The following is a 19312-nucleotide window of genomic DNA, read 5'->3' as shown; positions in this document are numbered from 1 at the left end:
CAGGGAAAGGGCGGAACCGTGAGGGGGTACGGGGCAGGGAAAGGGCAGGAATCGTGAGGGGAAAGGGGCGGGCTCACGCCAAGGGCGCCAACTGTGAGGGGATACTCTGGGAGCGGCACTCTGCAAACAGAACTGCAACGGACTGAACATGAACGAGAGAGAAAGCAGTAAGTCTGGGAGTTTTATTTGCTATAAATACATCCCACACACCCAGTCCCTAGCACTTGAAATTGAGATCCCAGCACTTGAAATTGAGATCACACATCTCCCAATCTCTTCCCAACTCGATCTAAGCCATCTCAGTAGCTGTGGAATCAAGTGAATTTGTAAAGAGGTAGAGTTTGTTTGAGGTGGGAAAAAACCGTTTTGATGTGGGCCTGAATCTTTTCCGGGTAAGATTGAGCTGTTTTCACTGGGATTTGAGTGGTTTTGAGGTGACAGATCCATCCCTCTTGGCTTTTGGACTGCAGAGAGGGAGAAGAGAAAATAAATAAGGCCAAAGGAAAAGGAGAAGCAGCCGAGTGTGTTGCCAGCATGGATCACAGGGAATGTGAGTAACCACGGATGTGCCCAAAGTGGCTCCTCCAGTGGGGGATGGAGCTGGAGCAGCACACGAAGCTCTTACCGCACTCGGAGCACTCCCAGGGCTTCCCTTACCGGTGCCTCCGTTGGTGTGGGGTCAAGTTAGAGCTGCTGGAGAAGCTCTTCCCACACTGGGGACACTGATAGAGCCTCTCCCCAGTGTGGATGCGCTGATGGATGATGAGGTGGGAGTTCTGCATGAATCCCTTTCCGCAGTCGGGGCAGCGGAAGGGCCTCTCCTCTGTGTGAATCCGATAGTGCAGGAATAGATGGGAGCTGCTTCGTAAAGCCCTTCCCGCACTCGGAACGCTCAAGCTGGAGCTGCGGCTGAAGCTCTTCCCACACTCAGAACACTCGTAGGGCCTCTCCCCATTGTAGATCATCTGGTAGCTGATCAGGTAGGAGCTCCTTTTGAAGCTCTTCCCACACTCCTCACACTCATGGGGTCTCTCCGTGGTGTGGATGCGTTGATGCTGCATCAGGGTGGAGTTGTCCCTGAATCCCTTCCCGCACTCAGGGCATTGGAAGGGCCTCTCGTCCGTGTGAATCCGATAGTGCAGGAGGAGATAGGAGCTGGTCTTAAACCTCTTCCCACACTTGGAACACTCGTAGGGCCTCTCCCCAGTGTGGATCTTTAGGTGCACGATCAGGGCAGAATAGTGGCTGAACCTCCTTCCACACTCCGCACAGTCGTACGGCCTCTCTCCGGTGTGGGTCCTCTGGTGCTCGATGAGGCTGGAGCTCCTGCTGAACCTCTTCCCACATTGCCCAGACTCGTAGGGCTTCTCCCCGGTGTGGATCACCTGGTGCCTGATCAGGTGAGAGCGCCGTCTGAAGCTCATCCCACACTCTCCACACTCATAGGGCCATTCACCAGTGTGGATCACCTGGTGCAGGATCAGGCTGGAGCTCCAGCTGAAGCTCTTCACACACTCCAACCACGTGTGGGGCTTCTCCCCATCATGGAGCTGCTCATGGAGCACCAGCTCCAAGATCTGGCTCCATCTCTGGCCGCCTTCTCGGCCCAGCCTGGCTCTTTCCCCCTCAGATCCCCGCCAGCTGCTTTTGCAGCCCCTCCTCGTGCGGCATCTCCAGGGCTTTTCCTCCCCGTTGGCTTCCTGTGCCGTGGAGCCGCTCAGAACGGCCTCTGCCACCAGGTTCTGCCGTGGGCATTTGTCCTCCCTGCTCTCCATGCTCAGCTCCTGCTCTGCGGGAGGAAGGACAAGGACAGGATGGGATTTGCCTCCGTGCCACAGGCAAGGGCAAGGAGATCCCCCCAGGGCTGAGCTGCAGCCGGGGCCGTGCTGGGCTGGGAGATGGAGCAGCACAGGGGGAAAGTGGCACTGACTTCCTCCTCACCTGCCTCAGTGTCCTGGGGCATCTTGCTCTTCCTTGCAGCCTTCCCTGGGGTTGGCAATGGGAAATCCTGGAGTAAGAGGGTAGGAGCGTAAGAGAGTAAGGTTCCTATTACAACACAATGGATCTTCTTCTCTGTTGAATATTCTATTTCTCACTAACCAATCTAGGGCAAGATATAAATCCTATAGCATTTACATACAGCCTATAAAAATCATTACATCACCATACTGTGTTACATTTCAAACCATAAATACTTCTCTTTGGACTCCTCCTGCTGAGCTAGTAGGGTCTGCTCTGACCCCTGGGTCTGTCTGCAAGTAGAGGGAATTGTTTCATCAAAAGGGGATTACCTTCAGTCGGGCCACACCATTGTTTTCCAGTTGTTCAGTAAGTAATGTATCCCAAAGCTTGCTTTCATCTCAATCTTGCTTATAGTTTCTATATTCCCACGTTCTTTTGCCAGACATTCATATTTATAAGGCTTCCCTGTTTTATCTTCCCCCAACACACGATGAGTTTGAAGGTCCCTCTGCCCATGTCAATCTCTACAAGTCACAGGACACCTGGGCTTCAGATAAACCTCCCAAACACCAAGATTCAGCCCTGAAAAAGCCTCCAAGGGCTTCCCCTCCCCTTTGGTATTCAGAGGTTCCCCCCTGTCCCAGTTGCTGGGGTAACGCTTGGACTGGGGATCCCCCTTCTCCTCGGTGCCTGTCCTGCCCAGGCTGCTGGCAGTCCCAGCAATGCCAAAAGCTCCCCCCTCTTGGCTCTCCCCATTTCAGGATGCCGGGGCTCTTTGGGCTCCCGGGCTCCCTTCTCCCCTCATCACATATGGCAATGTGACATCACAGGGGCAGTGTCACATCACAGGGGCTGTGTGAAGTCACTGGGGAGGTCACTCTGCCCCAGCCCCCCTCATAGCTCCCTCCAGAGCACTCCAAGCCTTCTCGTGCACAGCAGGGTCCCCTGTCCCCCCGGGTCCCCCCCGCCCCCGGCCCCGCAGCCTCCCCCAGAGGATGTTCCACGAGATCGACCCCAGAGCCTGACACGGGGACGGGGGGCCGGGGCCCTGGGAGTGGCACAGGGGGACAGGGACCCCCCGGCAGCGTCCCTGTGTCCCACAGGGCCAGAGCCTGGGCCAGAGCTCCTTCACCCTGTTAGAGATAAACATCATAACATTGGCTTTTTGCAAATATTAAAATGGATTTTGTATGTGTTATGTTACAGTAACTTTGTTGTAAAGATATAGTTTTTATTTCTGTTGTTAATTGAGCTTAGACATAGTAGTGAAATAGCTGATAGGGGTGTGCTTGTGTTAAACTGCCTGCTTGGATGGGATAACGTCCAATGCACACAGGATGAGGACACCTGTACAGATCTGCCGACTATCAGCACTCACCGTCTGAAGGCAGAGTGGACCAAGGCCCAAAAACTGGAGGTGATAAAGAGAAGGAGCCAAAATCACAGCCAAGAAACACACATGCTTTGAAAAGACAGACCCAAGGAGGGGCCATGTAAAATCGTTCCTGGAATATGTAAAGTAGTTTATGGATATGCATGAGGGTCTATGAATATGCAACAGGCTGATGTAAGGAAAAGGTATTTCAGGGGCTCCCCGAAGGTAACAGGGTGCTCCTGGCTGAGTGCCAAGATGCACCCAGCCATAATAACATTTGCTCCATGGGCCTGGTCTCCCATTGTCCTTTATTAAACTTTTTACATTCTCACATAAGAGTGAACGTGTTTTTCACCAATGGAATCTCAAGGAAACAAGGGTCAGTTGTTAAGCCAAGGCTCTCCTGTGACCAAGTGGGGACTGATGGGACACAGGTGCCACTGGGACATTGCCAGGTCTGGTAGGAACAAGGCTCCATTATTGCACAGCAAGGCCTCAGGGCGCCCAGGAGAGTGGCGTGACAATGACATCTTGGGGAACCAAGTGTCACCTGCAAACACAATGGGGCCTCATGGAAGCCAGGGGCCACTTGGATATTGCCAGGGCAAGTGGAACTCAGTGTCCATTGTGACACAGCACAGCCTCATGGAACTCAGCAGAGCACTGGGACAGCCTGGAATCTCATGGAGCCAAGGCTCTGCTTTGGCAAAGTGGGGCCCACAGGACACAGGTGCCACTGGGACATTGCCAGCTCTTGTGGAACCCAGTGTCCACTGTGACACAGCAGAACCTCATGGAAACATGGGGACCACTGTGACACAATGGAATCTCATGGAAGCAGCATGGCCTCACAGAACCCAAGGGCAACGGGGACCGTGCTGTGGCTCGTGGGAGCAAGGGGCCATTGTGACACAGCGGGGCCTCTTGGAACCCAGGAGAACATTGTGGGCCCATGGATTCTCATAGAAGCATGGCCCCATTGTGACAAAGTGCAGTGTCACAATGGTCTCCTTGGTTCCACGAGTCCTCACTGTGTTTAGAATGGACACTTGGTTCCCCAAGATTCCATGGCATCCCTCTGCTCTCCTGTGCTTTGAGGCTGTGCTGTGTCACAATGGACACTTGCTTCCACCAAAGCTGGAGGTGTCCCCGTGGCACTGGGCTTCCATGAGGCTGTGCTTTGTCACAATGGGGCCTTGGTTCCATGAGATTCCATTGTCTCACAATGGTCTCCTGGGTGCCACGAGGCCTGCCTTTGTTACAGTGGAACCTTGCTTGCACGAGCCTTGGCAATGTCCCAGTGGCACAGGGGTTCCATGAGACCCTGCCGTATCACAATGGGCCCTTGGTTCCATCAGGTTCCATTGTGTCACAGTGCTCTCCTAAATTCCATGAGGCCTTGGTCTGCCACAGTGGTGTCTTGTTCCTACCAGGCCTGACAATGTCCCAGTGGCACCTGTGTCCCACAAGGCCCCACTTGATCAAAGTAGAGCCTTGCTCCCATGAGATTCCACTGTGTCCAAATGTTGTGCTTGGTTTCATGAGAACCTGATGTGTGGACAATTGATCCTTGGATCCTAGAGATTCGATAGGATCATGGCCATGTCCTTAGTTCCACAAGGCCCAGCTTTGTCACAACTGGACCTTGGTTCCACAAGATCCATTGTATCATGAGGTGTCCTTGGTTCCATGAGGACCTGCTGTGTCATAGTGGAGCCATTGTGCCATTCGTTTCCATGGTGCCACAATGGTCTCCTGTGGGGGCCTGAATATATGTTGTATTGTAAGACCTGTGTGGGTCTGAGTTGCTCCAAACGAGCTGCAGCTGCAGGGTCCTTAGTTGGGCAGCAGCTGTAGCTCGTGAAGGTAACTGAAATAAATAGGGGTGGGTCGAGAGTCCAAGAGGAGCCCCTGAGAAGACAGGAAGGACTGTGCTGCAGAGAATGGAGAAGAGCCTCAGCAGAGAGGCAAGAACAACACTGCAGCGAAGATTACAACAGTCTCCAACATTCCCTGAGGCCATGCAGCAAAAGAGTGGACTCTTGGTTCCATGAGTTTCCCCTCCATCACAATGGTCTCTTGCATTCCATGAGGCCACGCTGTAAAACAGTGGACCCTTGAATCCATGAGTTTCCATTCCATCAGGATGATCTCTTGCATTCCATGAGGCCCTGCTGTGTCACTAAGGAGCCTTTGTTCCATGTGTTCCCATTGGGACACAATGGTCTCCAGTGTTCCATGAGGCTGAGCCATGAAACTCATGGGCACTTGATTCCATGAGATTCCACCACGGTGTCACCATGGTCTCCTGGGTCCTGGAACAGTTCACATTTGGTTCCATGAGATTCCACCACGGTGTCACCATGGTCTCCTGGGTCCTGGAACAATTCACATTTGGTTCCATGAGATTCCACGGTGTCACCCATTTGATCTCCTTTAGCCTTCAGTTATATTTTAAAAGTCACAATTGTAACACTTCATTACCATACTCACATTTGCATAAAGCTGTGTCACGTCTTTACAACCCTGGGTGGCCTCAGTGCCTGTGTCAGTTCCCCCTTTGTTGCTCGTCAGTCTTCTGGTGCTCTTTTGATGAAGGCTTCTGTCATCCTCCTCACGTTGGAACTTTTTACCTGGATCATCAGCCCATGCCTGGTGCTCCTTTTTCTCCAGTCTAACCTGGTTTGAGCTGGTTTTGCCCTTTGCGAGCTCTGTTCAAACTTGCTCTCTTGCTCTCAGTGTGTTTGTTGTGTCGCTTGCTCTGCTCTCTCGCTTTCTCTGCTGTCTCGCTGGCTTTGCCTGCATGCGAAAAATGTGTATTTTATGATTGGCTTTTGGCACATATTGAAATGAATATTATATGTCTTGTGTTAGAAAGTAATGCTGTATTAATTCTCTTAAGTGCTGTGTTAAATATAGTTTTAGGTTATAAAAAATGTTAAAATTGAAACTATGCTATGTAGGATTCTTTTTTTAAAGAAAGGACTCACTGTGAGATAGCCACAGGACACTGAAATCGTTCAGAGAAAAAGAATTTATTGCCCTCTTATCAAAAAAATTAACTTCTTCCAGCCTTGAAGGCGCTGTTAGGATTCAGAGGAAGAAGGTGGCACTGACCAGACAGAATCCTGTATTTGAATGGAATTTATGAATCATGGAAGAGGTGTATGAATATGCAACAGGCTGCTGTTTTTAAGGGTTAATCCTTTGTTAACATGGGTGCCGCCCAGGAAAATGTACTCGGATATCTGTAACTTTTTGTCTCTATTGTCTCATATTGTCCTAATTGAAATTGTCCAAATTATTATCACTCCAATTATATTACTATTTTTATAACCATTTTATTACTATTAAACTTGTAAAATTAAAAAAAAAAAAAGATTGGCGTTTTTCACGCTGGCAAAGGGATTTTTCAGAAAACATCACAGCAACACTGTCCCAGCTGCAGGATCTGCTTCCCATCAGCCCTGAGCCCAGCCTGGTGCTGAGCAAAGGGGCTGGGCTGGGGTCATCCCCTGGTGGGGGCTGTGCACCCCCTCTGTCTCCTCCCCAAATTCCCTCTGGGGAGCAGGAGCTGGGGCAGGAGCCCTGTGGGGAGGGACAAGGGGGTGACACCGGCATGGGGGGGACACACAGCCCCTGGGGACCCCCCTCACCTGCTGCTGCAGCACCAGGAGGATGAACCCCAACATGGAGCCACAGAGCCCTGGCAGCATCGTGGGGGTGGGGTGTGGTGGCTGCTTTGGGGGGTCACATCTGCCCTAAAACCCCTCCCAGACCCCCAAACCACCCCACAGCTCCTGGCCTGGACTCCCCCAAAGCACTCCCTGTGTGCTGGTGTTTGAGGGTGCCCAGGACGAGGGAAGAGATGAGAATCTTGACTCCGTGTTTCAGAAGGCTGATTTATTATTTTATGATATATATTATAAGAAAATGATAAATTAGAACTACACTAAAGAAAGAGAAAGGAGACATCAGAAGGCTAGCAAAGAAAGGAATAAAATCTTGTGACTGCTCAGAGTCCTGACACAGCTGGACCTATGATTGGTCATTAATTAAAAACAACCACATGAGACCAATCAAAGATGCACCTGTTGGTAGACCATCTCCAGACCACATTCCACAGCCATCACAAAGTTATTGTTTACATTTCTTTTCTGAGGCTTCTCAGCTCCTCAGGAGAAAACTCCTAGCGAAAGGATTTTTTAGAAAATATGTGCGTGACACTCCCTGCAATGTAAATGGCCCCAAGAGCCACCAAACCCCTTCCCATCTGCCCCAAAACCCACCCAAATTCTCTCCAAGCCACACAGCCCAGCCAGGACCCCAAACCCCTCCCAGCACCACAAACACCCCAAGAGCCACAGAAGCCTCTCCCCATTCCCCCAGGACCCCCCAAACCCCCTCCCACCCCCCTGGCACTGACCAGGAGAGGTTGGTGGGCAGGAACATCCCCAGCCAGGAGCAGCCCAGGCACTTCAGCAGCGATTTGGGCACTTTGGGGGGACACCCCAAACAGGGAGAGCCAGGCCAGGGACTGGGACAGAACCAGAATTCCTGGAGAACAGACGGGCTCAGGGGGACAAACTCTGCCAGCACAGCTACGAGACTGTGGCCCCACAGCCCTACAAGACCCTCATCCTCCTGGATATTCCTCTGAACCCCAAATTCACCTCCAAATCCCAGTGAAGTGGTGCAGCTTTAGATCTCTTTCTTTAATTTCTTTATTTTTACCTCAATTCTGGGTGTTTTGATGGGATAAAGATGGAAATTATTTAGGTTGGAAAAACCTCCAAGGATCATCCAGCTATGCTCAATGCCACCAGAAGAAACGATTGGACAGAGCAGAATTTTTAGGGAGCAAAGGTATGTTGGGGGGTCCTTTTGTTCCTTTTTACTTAGAGAATTGCTAGGAAACACTAACAACTGGATACTTCAGAAAACAAAAGATGTGACCAAGCTCAGGGATGAGGGCACCTGGCTGCACTTCTCTTATCTGGGAGTTTCTCCTGAGCCCAGCCCAGAGCTGCTTCTCCAGCTGTGGGTTAGAAATTTAACTCAGGGTAGAAACCAATTTTAGATTTAGCTGAAGTCTGCTGTTTAATCTCCTGTAGTCTGTTAACTTGTGTGCTCCCAAAAAAGCCTGCAGAGAAAACAAAGGAGATTCAAGGCTACCTAGAAAGGAATGCAAACATCCAAGCTGAAGAGAGATAAGGAGAGGGGGCACCCACCGACCCTGGGGCTGAAGCAGATGGAAAAACTGGATCTGGGTTACAACTATGTGACTGAACAACTGGCAGGCTCATAGAATTTATAAGACAGTTTAATACACATGTGCCAGGAAAATGAATCCACAAACATCAGAGGTTTATGTCCAAAAAGGACACAGAGGAGGCCTTTGACTTTATTTGAATAAAGGGAGAGGCCACGGGGCATTCCCCTGGGGTCTCTCCAATTTTTGGAGGATGCAGCCTCCTTTTTACCCCAATTTCCCTTCTCTCTTTCCCCAGTGGCTGAGGTACTTGAGAGGTACAGACTTCCCAAAACATCTGATATCAGAGATTCCCGTCTGATGTATAACCCTCTCTTTTAATTTTCAATTCTTATGGAATTTAGGTTTCCCCCCATTGTTTCTTTCATCTTTCAACAATTTCATTTACAGCAACAATTTCATTTATCAGCAACCCTAAAGTTTATTTGTAAAAACACATATCTTTTGCCATTTATCAATGATTGGAATCCTTCCCATTGTTTCTTTTATCAGTGCTGGTTTTATCTAGCAGCAGACCCACAGCTGGTTTGTAAAGACAAATCCCTCATTCCTCTCATATGCACATGTCTTTTATGCATATGCAACAAGTTAAGAGGTAAAATAGACTTGGGAATTTTCGGGGGTGCCCATGTCCTTAGGGCAGCATTGAAATCAATCATACTGGCTTTACAGCTTCTACAAATTGCAGGGTTTCAGCAATCAGGGTGACCTCTGTGTGAGATGCACTGGCTTATAACACCACTTCCTAAGAGACCATCCCTCTGCATGGGCCCTGAGCTCGGCTCTCCCTGCCCTGCAGCCATTGTTATAGATACATATAATATATGTATATAATATTATATACATTTTATTATTTTAAAATATAATATTATACATATTATATGCACCCCCCATGTGCCCCCACAACGCCACAGGACCCCTCCCCAGACCCCCCAGACACCCCCGGACCCCTCCCCAAAGCCCCCCCAGACCCCCCCGGACCCTCCCCCGCTCTCCCCGATCCCCTCTCAGGCCCCTCCCGCTCCTGTCCCGAGCCCGGCGGGTCCCGGCGGCGGCGGGGATGGGGGCGCCGCTTTCGGGTCGCCTCTGATTGGCTGAGGCGGGGGGGCGGGCATTGCTGAGGGGAGCGGCGCTGTGATTGGTTGCTTTCAGGACTTGCAGCGCGGTGATTGGTTGGTTCCGGGCGGGGCGCGCCGCCATTGTTGGTAGTCCTCGCACGCGGCAGAGGCGGGAGATTGTGAGGGGAGAGCGGAGCTGAGGTGGGTGCGGGGAAAGCTGGGGGGGTTTGGGGCGGGTCTGAGGGGAAATTGGGGATTTTTGGGGGCATCGACGGGAAACAACGGGGTGTGCGGTGGGTTTGGACAGAATGAGGGGGTCTGAGGGGGCTCTCGGGAGCTTTGGGGGGAGCTTGAGATGTCTGGAGCGTTCTCAGGTGGGTTTAGGAGGATCTGAGGGGAATTGGGAGGGTCTGAGGGGCTTTTGGGGGATTGTGAGAGGAACTGTGGGGTTGCGAGTGGATCTGGGGGAATTTGAGGTGGCTCTGGAAAAATGTGTGGGCATCTGAGGGGATTTCATAGGGTTTGGGGGAGACTGAGAGGCCTGAGGGGGATTTGGGGCAGTCTGATGGATTTGGGGGGGTCTTAGGTGGGTCTGGGGTGAATTTTGGGGGGAAATGGGGGGGTCTGAGGGTCCTGGGGAGGTTTTTGGGGTCCAGGGTGGTTCTGGGCCAACACTGGGGGAGCTCTAGGGGGTTTGGGGTTCCTGGAGGGGTCCGGGGGAGATTTGGGGGTCCTGGGGGGTCCCAGGCCCACCCTGAACCGGGGTCTGGGGGTTTCGGGGGGGGAAGGGGCACAGCAGGGGTTCCCCTCCCGGTTTTTGGGGGTCTCCCATGGTGCCCCCTCCCCAAAAAGCTCCCAGGGCCCGCTGAAGTGGCTCCTGTTCCACCGGCCGGTGCCCCCTGATCCAGGCCGGCCCCACTGAGTCTGGGGGGATTTGTGGGCATTTTTGGGGGATTTTGAGAGGGGTTTTTGGGGATTTCAGGAGGAGCTTTTTTGGGCTTGGGGTTTTTTTTTGGGAGTTTGGGGGGAATTTTTGTTAGGGTTTTTGGGGAGAATTATTGGATTTTGAGATGGTTACGTAATTTTGGGGGATTGTGTTGTTTTGGGGGGTTTTGGATTGTGGGTGATTGTATTGGGGTTGTGGGGGTTTTTTGGGGGAGGGGGGGATTTGTTGACATTTTTGGGAGTCCTTTTAAATTTTGTTGAGTTCCACTAGGATTTTTGGAGATTCTCTGGGGTTTTTGAGGGTTTTCTTGTAATTTTTGGGGATGTTGTGGGGTTTTTGTGGAATTTTAGGGGGGCTTTGGGGCATTCCCAGGGTGTAGGGAAGGGCTGATTAGCACCAAAATCTCCTTAAAACCTCCAAAAGTCCCAATAAAACCCACTAAATCCCAATTAAATCTCTCCAAATCCCATTAGAACACCCTAGAATCCCAATAAATGCCTACAAAATCCTGTGAAATCCCAATAAAGCCAAAAATCCTGATTAAACTCTGCAAATCCCCCCAAAATATCCCCAAAACCTTAAAAAGTCCCACAAAATCTCCCCCAAGATCCAAGGAAATCCTGGCAACACCCAAAAAACCCCACAAAACCCCCAAATCTCACAAAAAATCCCAAAAAACCCCAAATCCGCAATGAATCCCAATAAATGCCACCACAATTTCAATAAAATGCCCCAAAATCTCCTAAAAATCCCAATAAAACCCCCAGAATTTCTGAGAATCAAAAAAATCCCAACTAAATCCCAGTAAAAGCCCCGAAATTCAAAAAAAGCCACAAAAAAATTCAATAAACCCCCAAATACGCCCAGAAAAATTCCCTCCCAAAATCCACAAAACCAGCCACTCCCAGTCAATCCCAGTATGATTCCAGTTGCACTCAATGAGATCCCAGTGTAACCCAGTATGGACTCAGCTGCTCTCACTGGGATGGATCCCAGTGTGATCCCAGTTGTTGCCCGTTCCTCCCATTATGATCCCAGTTTCCCCAAGAATAGTCCCAGTTGCTCCCAGCATGATCCCAGCTGTTCCCAGTGTGGTTCCAATCCCCCCAGTATGGTTAGAGACACTCCCAGTATGTTTTAGTTACCTCAGAATGATCCCAGTCTTTCCCAGTGTTCTGGTTTGACACTGGCACAAGGCCAAATGCCCACATGAAAATACACCTTCTCTGGTGTCTGCTGTGAGATTTTGACCAGGAATTAACAAAGCAGGCTCTCACTTGAAAAAAGAAGAAAAGTTTATTAACTAAACTACAAAGACAATTACTAAACTACACACAAAAGGAAGAAAAAGAAAAAAAAACCAAGGAAAATGAAGCCTCACAAAAACACTCTCCTCCTCCCCGCCCCCCCCAAATTCCCAATACAATACAATCCAAAATCAATTCTGGGTCCAGCACCACCCTTTAGAATGCTCAACTTCAGTTCCTCGAGAGGAGAGGGAGTCCTTCCATGTGTCGTGGTGGCCTTTTCCGTCCTTGTTCCGGTGCTCTCACCACCGGACCAGAAATCAGGGCTGCTTCCAGGGTTGTCCTTTAAAGGAGGCTGTGTCCAGTTCCAGAAAAGCTCAGTCTCTCACCTCTGGGACATCTGTCCCCCCCATATTTTATATACCCCCTGGGGCCGAGGGGTACCCACACTGAATCTTCTTTGGCTCTGGGACATTTCTCCCCCTGGTCTCAGTCTCTGTATTCCAGGGGAACATAGCTCTGTCCATGGCTACACAAAAGAGTCCAGCATAAAATGCCACTCCCTCTTCTCCATCTTTCTAACATCTCTCACTCTCTCTCTCTCTCTCTCTCTGGTCCAGACCTTCATCACTCGCTTATTTCCTTCGTCCTCCTCCACTCTTATCTCTCGTCTAGGAAGGGTTAATGTTCTGTGAAATTTTCATTGTCCAAAAAAGGGTTAAAAACTCCTCCAAGCAGCTGGACTCCTGGCTGCACCCCCCCCACCATCTCCTCAGCCGGGCTGCCTGCTGCCAGCACATGTTTACTGCTTTCAAGGTAACGGCACACAAACACCGGCTGCACTCTCTCTGTCTGTCTCCAAGGTGGCGGGGGGGGAACAGGCTGCCCATTGCTTCCCGGCATTTCCTCTTCCTTCCACCCTTGGGGGGGGGCCAGGCCTACCTCTCCCGGGCCGGGCCGCATGGCTTTTCCCCTCCCCCAGCCCAGCCAGCAACTGGGCCGGGGGAGAGACTCAACTCCTTCACCGCCGGAAATCCAAAGAGGAGCTGCCAGGGGGAGAGCCCTGCTTTTACCGTGTTCTCGGAGGTGGACCCAGTGCCCAGTGGTTGGGCCAGATGGCAATATTCAAATCTGAACACTCATTGGCCCCATCCACACAGCATCCCAGAAATCCTGTTTCCAGGTCAAACCATGACACCCAGTTACTCCCAGTTTCCTCTAGCATAATCCCAGTTTCCATCTGTTGCTCAAAGAGTGGCCCCAGTTGCTCCCAGTATAATCGTGGTTGCCCCAGTTGTAGTTTCAGTCCTCTTAGCATGGTTCCAGTACCTTCCAGTCGATCCCACTTCCTCCCAGTGTGACACATTTTCCTCCCAACATGGGCCCAGTAGCTCCCAGTAAGCCCCAGTCAGGTTCCATTCATGCCCAGTATAATCCCAGTATGAGTGTAGCCACTCCAGTATGATTCCAGTCACCTGCAGTCTAATCCCAGTTTCTCCCAGTCACTCCCAGTCTGATGCCAGTGCCCCCAGTGTGATCCCAGTTGCTCCCAGCATGGGCCCAGCTGTTCCCAGTGTGCTTCCATCGCTCCCCTGTGGTTACAGACACTCCCAGTATGGTCCCAGTTGAAGCCAGTTGTCCCTGCTCCAGTCCCAGTCACTCCCCATATGATCCCAGTCCCTCCCAGCATGGTCCCACTCACTCCCAGTCGCCCCCAATGTGGTCCCAGTTGTTTCCAGTGTGGTTCCAGTCCCCCCAGTATGGTTCCAGACACTCCCAGTATATCCCAGTTGCTCCCAGCATGTCTGTAGTCATTTCCAGACACTGTCAGTGGCCCCAGTAAGGTGTCAGGTCTCCCAGTATGATCCCCCAGTCATGCCCAGTATGTCCCAGTTGCCTCCAGCATGCATCCAGTCCTTCCCAGTTCCTCCAGTTTGCTTGCAGCATCATCCCAGTTTCTGTCAGTTGTTCCCAGTGGCCCAAACTGTGATCCCAGTCACTCACTTTCAACCCCAATGTGATCCCAGTAGGCTCCAGTTTAATCCCAGTCACATGGCAGCCCTCCCAGTGTGATCCTGGTTGTTTCCAGTTTCCCCCAGTATGGTCCCAGTTGCTCCCAGTCAGGCCCAGTATGGGGGATGATGTGCAGGATGTGTTCCCAGTCGCTCTCAGATACTCCCAGTATTAGTCCAGTCCCTCCCAGTAAGATCCAAAGATGAGCCCAGTGTGCTCCCAGTCCCTGCCACTATGAACCAGTTGTGCTCCACATGGTTCCAGTTGCTCTCTTTCACCCTCACTTTCATTCCAGTCCCTCCCAGTATGTCCTCCCATGCTGGAGGAGTTCCCTCCAGCATGTTCCCAGTCACTCCCAGTTGCTCCGAGTTGGGTTTTTGGGGGGATGTTTGGAGAATGAAGCAGTCCAAGGCTGAGCGGAAAAGGCCCCTTCGGGGGACATCGGGGGGTGCCGGTGGCGGCTGCCGGCAGAGGCAGCCTGGAGGAGCAGAGCCCTGTGTCCCCCAGGAGCCCAAAGGGGGGAGCCCAGAGAGGGGGGAGCGCCACCATTGGCGGGAGCCTCGAGCCTGGAGAGGGGCAGGGGGCACTCCTTGGAGCCGCTGCAGCCCCGAGCAGAGAATGAGGGGAGAAGGGAGCCCGGGAGCCCAAAGAGCCCCGGCATCCTGAAATGGGGAGAGCCAAGAGGGGGCAGCTTTTGGCATTGCTGGGACTGCCAGCAGCCTGGGCAGGGCAGGCACCGACGAGAAGGGGGAGCCCCAGTCCAAGTGTGACCCCAGCAGCTGGGACAGGGGGGAACCCCCAAACACCCGAGGGGAGGGACCAGGGACGGGCAACTCCTGGGAAGCTTTTTCAGGGCTGAATCTTTGTGGTTTTGGAAGATATTCTGGAGCCCAGGTGGCTGGTGACTTGTAGACATGGACTCGAGCAGAGGGACCTTGAAACTAAAGGTGTGTTGGGGAAGAAGAAACAGGAAAGCCTTATGGTTGTCTGGCAAATGATTTTGAGAATATAGAAAGTAAAAGCAAGATAAAATGAAAACAAGGTTTGAGATAACTTACTTACTGAACTACTGGAAAACAGTGGTGTGTCCCGATATAAGGTAATCCCCTTTTGATGAAACAACTCCCTCTGCTTGCAGACAGGTCCAAGGGTCAGAGCAGACGCTACTAGCTCAGCAGAAGGGGTCCAAAGTGTGCATTTTAGGGTTTAAAATATAACACATATGGTGACATAATTAATCCTGCAGGCTGTATGTAAATGCTCTAGGATTTGTATCTTGCCCTAGATTGGTTAGTGAGAAATCGAATATTCAACACAGAAGAATATTTATTGTATTCTATCGGGAACCTTACTCTCTTACTCTCCTGCCCTCTCATCCTCTGTACCCCTCTCTTCTCTCGGGCCTGCTCCAAGCTGTGGCTGGCAGCTCCAAGCAGGGTTCTGCACCCAGGCCCGTTGCAATAAACTGCAAGTTCCACGACCTGGCTTCAGAGATCTCTCGTCTCCGTCCGTCCCGACTGGGGTACCCCACGACACTCCTGCAAACATGCTCATCCCTTGTTTTTCCCAAAGCAGGATTTCCCATTCCCGAACTCTGGTGGACTGCGAGGAAGAGGAAGATGCCCCAGGACACTGAGGCAGGTGAGGAGGAAGTCAGTGCCCCTTTCCCCTCTGTGCTGCTCCATCTCCCAGCCCAGCACGGCCCCAGCTGCAGCTCAGCCCTGGGGGGATCTCCTTGCTCTTGCCTGTGGCACGGAGGCAAATCCCATCCTGTCCTTGTCCTTCCTCCTGCAGAGCAGGAGCTGAGCATGGAGAGCAGGGAGGACAAATGCCCGCGGCAGAACCTGGTGGCAGAGGCCGTTTTGAGCGGCTCCACAGCGCAGGAAGCCAACGGGGAGGAAAAGCCGTGGAGATGCCGCACGAGGAGGGGCTGCAAACGCAGCTGGCGGGGATCTGAGGGGGAAAGAGCCAGCCTGGGCCGGGAAGGCGGCCAGGGATTGAGCCAGAGCTCGGAGCTGGTGCTCCATGAGCAGCTCCATGATGGGGAGAAGCCCCACACGTGTGTGGAGTGTGGGAAGAGCTTCCAGAGGAGCTCCATCCTGATAAGGCACCAGGTGATCCACACTGCGGAGAGACCCTATGAGTGTTCCAAGTGCGGGAAGGGGTTTAAGATCAAGTACCATCTCCTGCGGCACTATCACATTCACAGAGAGGAGAGGCCCTTCCAATGCCCTGAGTGTGGGAAGGGATTCAAGGACAGCTCTACCCTTGTCAAGCACCGGCTCATCCACACTGGGGAGAGGCTCTACGAGTGTGATAAATGCAGCAAGAGGTTTCAGACCAGCTCCAATCTCGTCCTGCACCAGCGCAAGCACACAGAGGAGAGGCCCTTCCGCTGCCCTGACTGTGGGAAGGGATTCCAGCGCAACTGCACGCTCGTCAGGCACCGGCGCATCCACACTGGGGAGAGGCCTTATGAGTGTCCCCAGTGTGGGAAGAGCTTCTCCAGGAACTCTACCTTGACCCGACACCAACGGAGGCGCCACTAAGGGAAGCCCTGTGAGTGCCCCGAGTGCGGGAAGAGCTTCGTGTGCTGCTCCAGCTCCATCCCCCACTGGAGGAGGCACTTTGGGCACAGCCCTGGTCACTCACATTCCCTGTGATCCATGTTGGCAAGACACACCTGTCTGCTTCTCCTTTTCATTTCACCTTAATTTTTTTCTCTTCTCAATCTCTTTGTACTCCAACAGCCAAGAGGGATGGATCTCTCACTTCAAAACCACTCAAATCCCAGTGAAAATAGCTCAATCCCATCCCAGAAATCCTCAAACCCACCTCAGAAAAACCCAATCCAATACCAAATTTACTCGATTCCACAGCCACCAGAGTGAGATGGGCTTGGAAGGAGACTGGGAGATGTGGGATCCCAATTTGGAGTGGTGGGAAGAGGATTGTGTGGGGCTGGGTGTGTGGGATGTATTTGATAGCAAATAAAACTCTCAGACTTTCTGATTTCTTTCCTGTTCATATTCAGTCCGTTGCAGTTCTGTTTGCAGAGTGCTGCCTTCTCAGCTGATTGTGTTTGTGTCCCCTGCTCTCTCCTCCCTCTCTTTGCCTGCTCTGTTTCTCTCTCAGTGTCTCCCTTGTCCCAGGGACCACCAGAGACCCTCCCTATATTTAATTGCCCCAGGGACCACCAAAGTCCATCCCCTGATTTAACTGACCCTGCCCTGATTTAATTGTCCCCTCTGTCCCCACAGATCCTCCCTTGATTTTTTTATTATTTTATTTCCCAATTATTATTTTAATTCCCAGTCCCAGGATCTGAAGTCCTGAAGGCTGGCAGGGAAATATCTCTATAGGATTTTGCTCCATTTGCCTTCAAGGGCGAGAACATCTTTTCCTGTCTGGGAGCTGGATTTCCAGCCTTTTGCAATGTGTGCAGGGCAATATGGACTGGGATCAAATAGGGAACTGGGTTCAGATAGGGACTGAGATCAGATATGGACTGAGATCAAATATGGATTGTGATTAGATGGACTGGGATCAAATACAGACTGGGATAAACTGGACTGGGATCGAATAGGGATTCATATTCCAATACTGCGATCAAATGGACTGGGATCAAATATAGACTGGGATCAACAATTGACTAGGATAAACTGGACTGGGATCAGATATGGACTGGGATCATCCTGACTGGGATAAACTGGACTGAGATCATATATACTGGGATCAAACAGGGACTGGGATCAAACAGGGACTGGGACCATCCGGACCGGGTTGGCTGAACCGGAACCGTGCCAACCGAGGCGGTCCCGCCCCCCTTCGTCCCTCCCAGTAAAGGGGGTCCCTCCCAATTCCCGCCCCATCCCTCCCAGTTCCTCCCAGTCCCGCCCGGGGGTGGGGCCAAAACTCCTCGGAGCAATCGCGGAGCTCCCGGAGCGTTCCCGGTGCCGATGCCGATCCCAAATCCCGATCCCGTTCCCGGTTCGGACCGGTTTGATCCAGTTCGGTCCGGTTCGGTTCACGGCGCGGGGGATGAAGATCGCGATCTTCAGAGCCACCGGCAGAACCGGGCGGGTCGCGCTAGGGCTGGCAATGGAGCAGGGCACGGGACACCCCAAAAACGGGCACGGGGATCCCAAAATTGGGAGAGTTTGGGGGGATTTGGGGTGCTAAAATCGGGAATGGAGGAACCCCAAAAATGGAACGGGACACCACAAAAACGGGTACAGGGCACCTCAAAAATGGGCACGGGGACACCAAAATTTGGGAGGATTTGGGGCGATTTGGGACCCCAAAAACCTGGAATGGAGGGACCCCAAAAATGGGCATGGGAGACCCAAAATGGGCACTGGGACCCCAAAATTTGGGGGAATTTGGGGAGATTGGGGACCCCAAAAAGCGGGAACGGAGTGACCCCAAAAACTGGGAACAGGGAGATCCCAAAATGGGAACAGGGGACCCTAAAAATGGACACGGGGACCCCAAAATTAGGGGAGTTCAGGGGAGATTCGGGATTCCATAAATGGGAACGGACACCCTAAAATTGTGGGAGTTTTTGGAGGGATTGAGGATCCCAAAAGGGAAAATGGGGACCCCTAAATGAGATTTTAGGGGATTTGGGATCCCAAGAACCGGGAATGGGGTAAATTGAGGGGAACCCAAAATTGGGGGAAATTGGGGGAGACGGGGGTTCCCAAAAATGGGGATGGGGGACCCTAAAATGGGGGGAATTTGGGGGATCCCAAAAAAGGAAAGGAGGAGAATTAGGAGACGACAAAATGGGGGAATGTGGAACCCCAAAATTGTGAGAATTTGGAGGGAATTTGGGAGGATTGGAGGATCCCAAAACCGGGAACGAGGGACCCTAAAACTGGGGACAAGGGGGACCCCAAAACAGGGAACGAGGGGACCCCGAAATGGGGGAGAATTGGGGGATTGGGGGGAACCCCAAAAGCAGAATTTGGGGAAGTCACGAGGAACTGGGGAAGTCACGGGAAATTTGGGGTCACCGGAAGTCACGGGAGTTTGGGGACGTTGCTGGAATTTGGGGTCACTGGAGTTTGGAGTCACGGGGAATTGCGGGAGTCCCAGGAATTTGGGCTCCTGGGGATTTGGGCTCCTTTGGAATCTGGGCAGTGTGGGAAGAGCTTCATGCAGCTCCATCCTGATCGTGCACCACACTGGATCGAGGACCCACACTGGGGAACAGCCCTACAAGTGTGGGGAGTGTGGGAAGAGCTTCGGGTGGAGGTCTGACCTGATCAAGCAGCAGAGGATCCACACAGGGGAGAGGCCCTACGAGTGGTCCAAGTGTGGGAAGAGGTTTCAGACCAGCTCCCGTCTCCTCCAGCACTATCGGATTCACACAGAGGAGAGGCCCTTCCAATGCCCCGACTGCGGGAAGGGATTAAGTAAAAATACACCCTTGTC

General features: G+C 52.1%; 2 pseudogenes; one reads left to right on the top strand and one right to left on the bottom strand.

Moving 5' to 3' along the window:
* Positions 1–539: 539 nt before the first annotated feature.
* LOC135460525 (zinc finger protein 135-like) lies at positions 540–1775 on the bottom strand (annotated as a pseudogene).
* Positions 1776–11047: 9272 nt separating this feature from the next.
* LOC135460524 (zinc finger protein 569-like) overlaps positions 11048–19312 on the top strand; it is a 51537-nt pseudogene continuing 43272 nt past the window's right edge.

The sequence above is a fragment of the Zonotrichia leucophrys genome, unplaced genomic scaffold (assembly GCF_028769735.1).
Source record: "Zonotrichia leucophrys gambelii isolate GWCS_2022_RI unplaced genomic scaffold, RI_Zleu_2.0 Scaffold_53_334942, whole genome shotgun sequence".
NCBI classification, from domain to species: Eukaryota; Metazoa; Chordata; class Aves; order Passeriformes; family Passerellidae; genus Zonotrichia; species Zonotrichia leucophrys.
The sequence above is the reverse complement of the archived record's forward strand: the minus strand, read 5'-3'. Positions and strand labels throughout refer to the sequence as shown.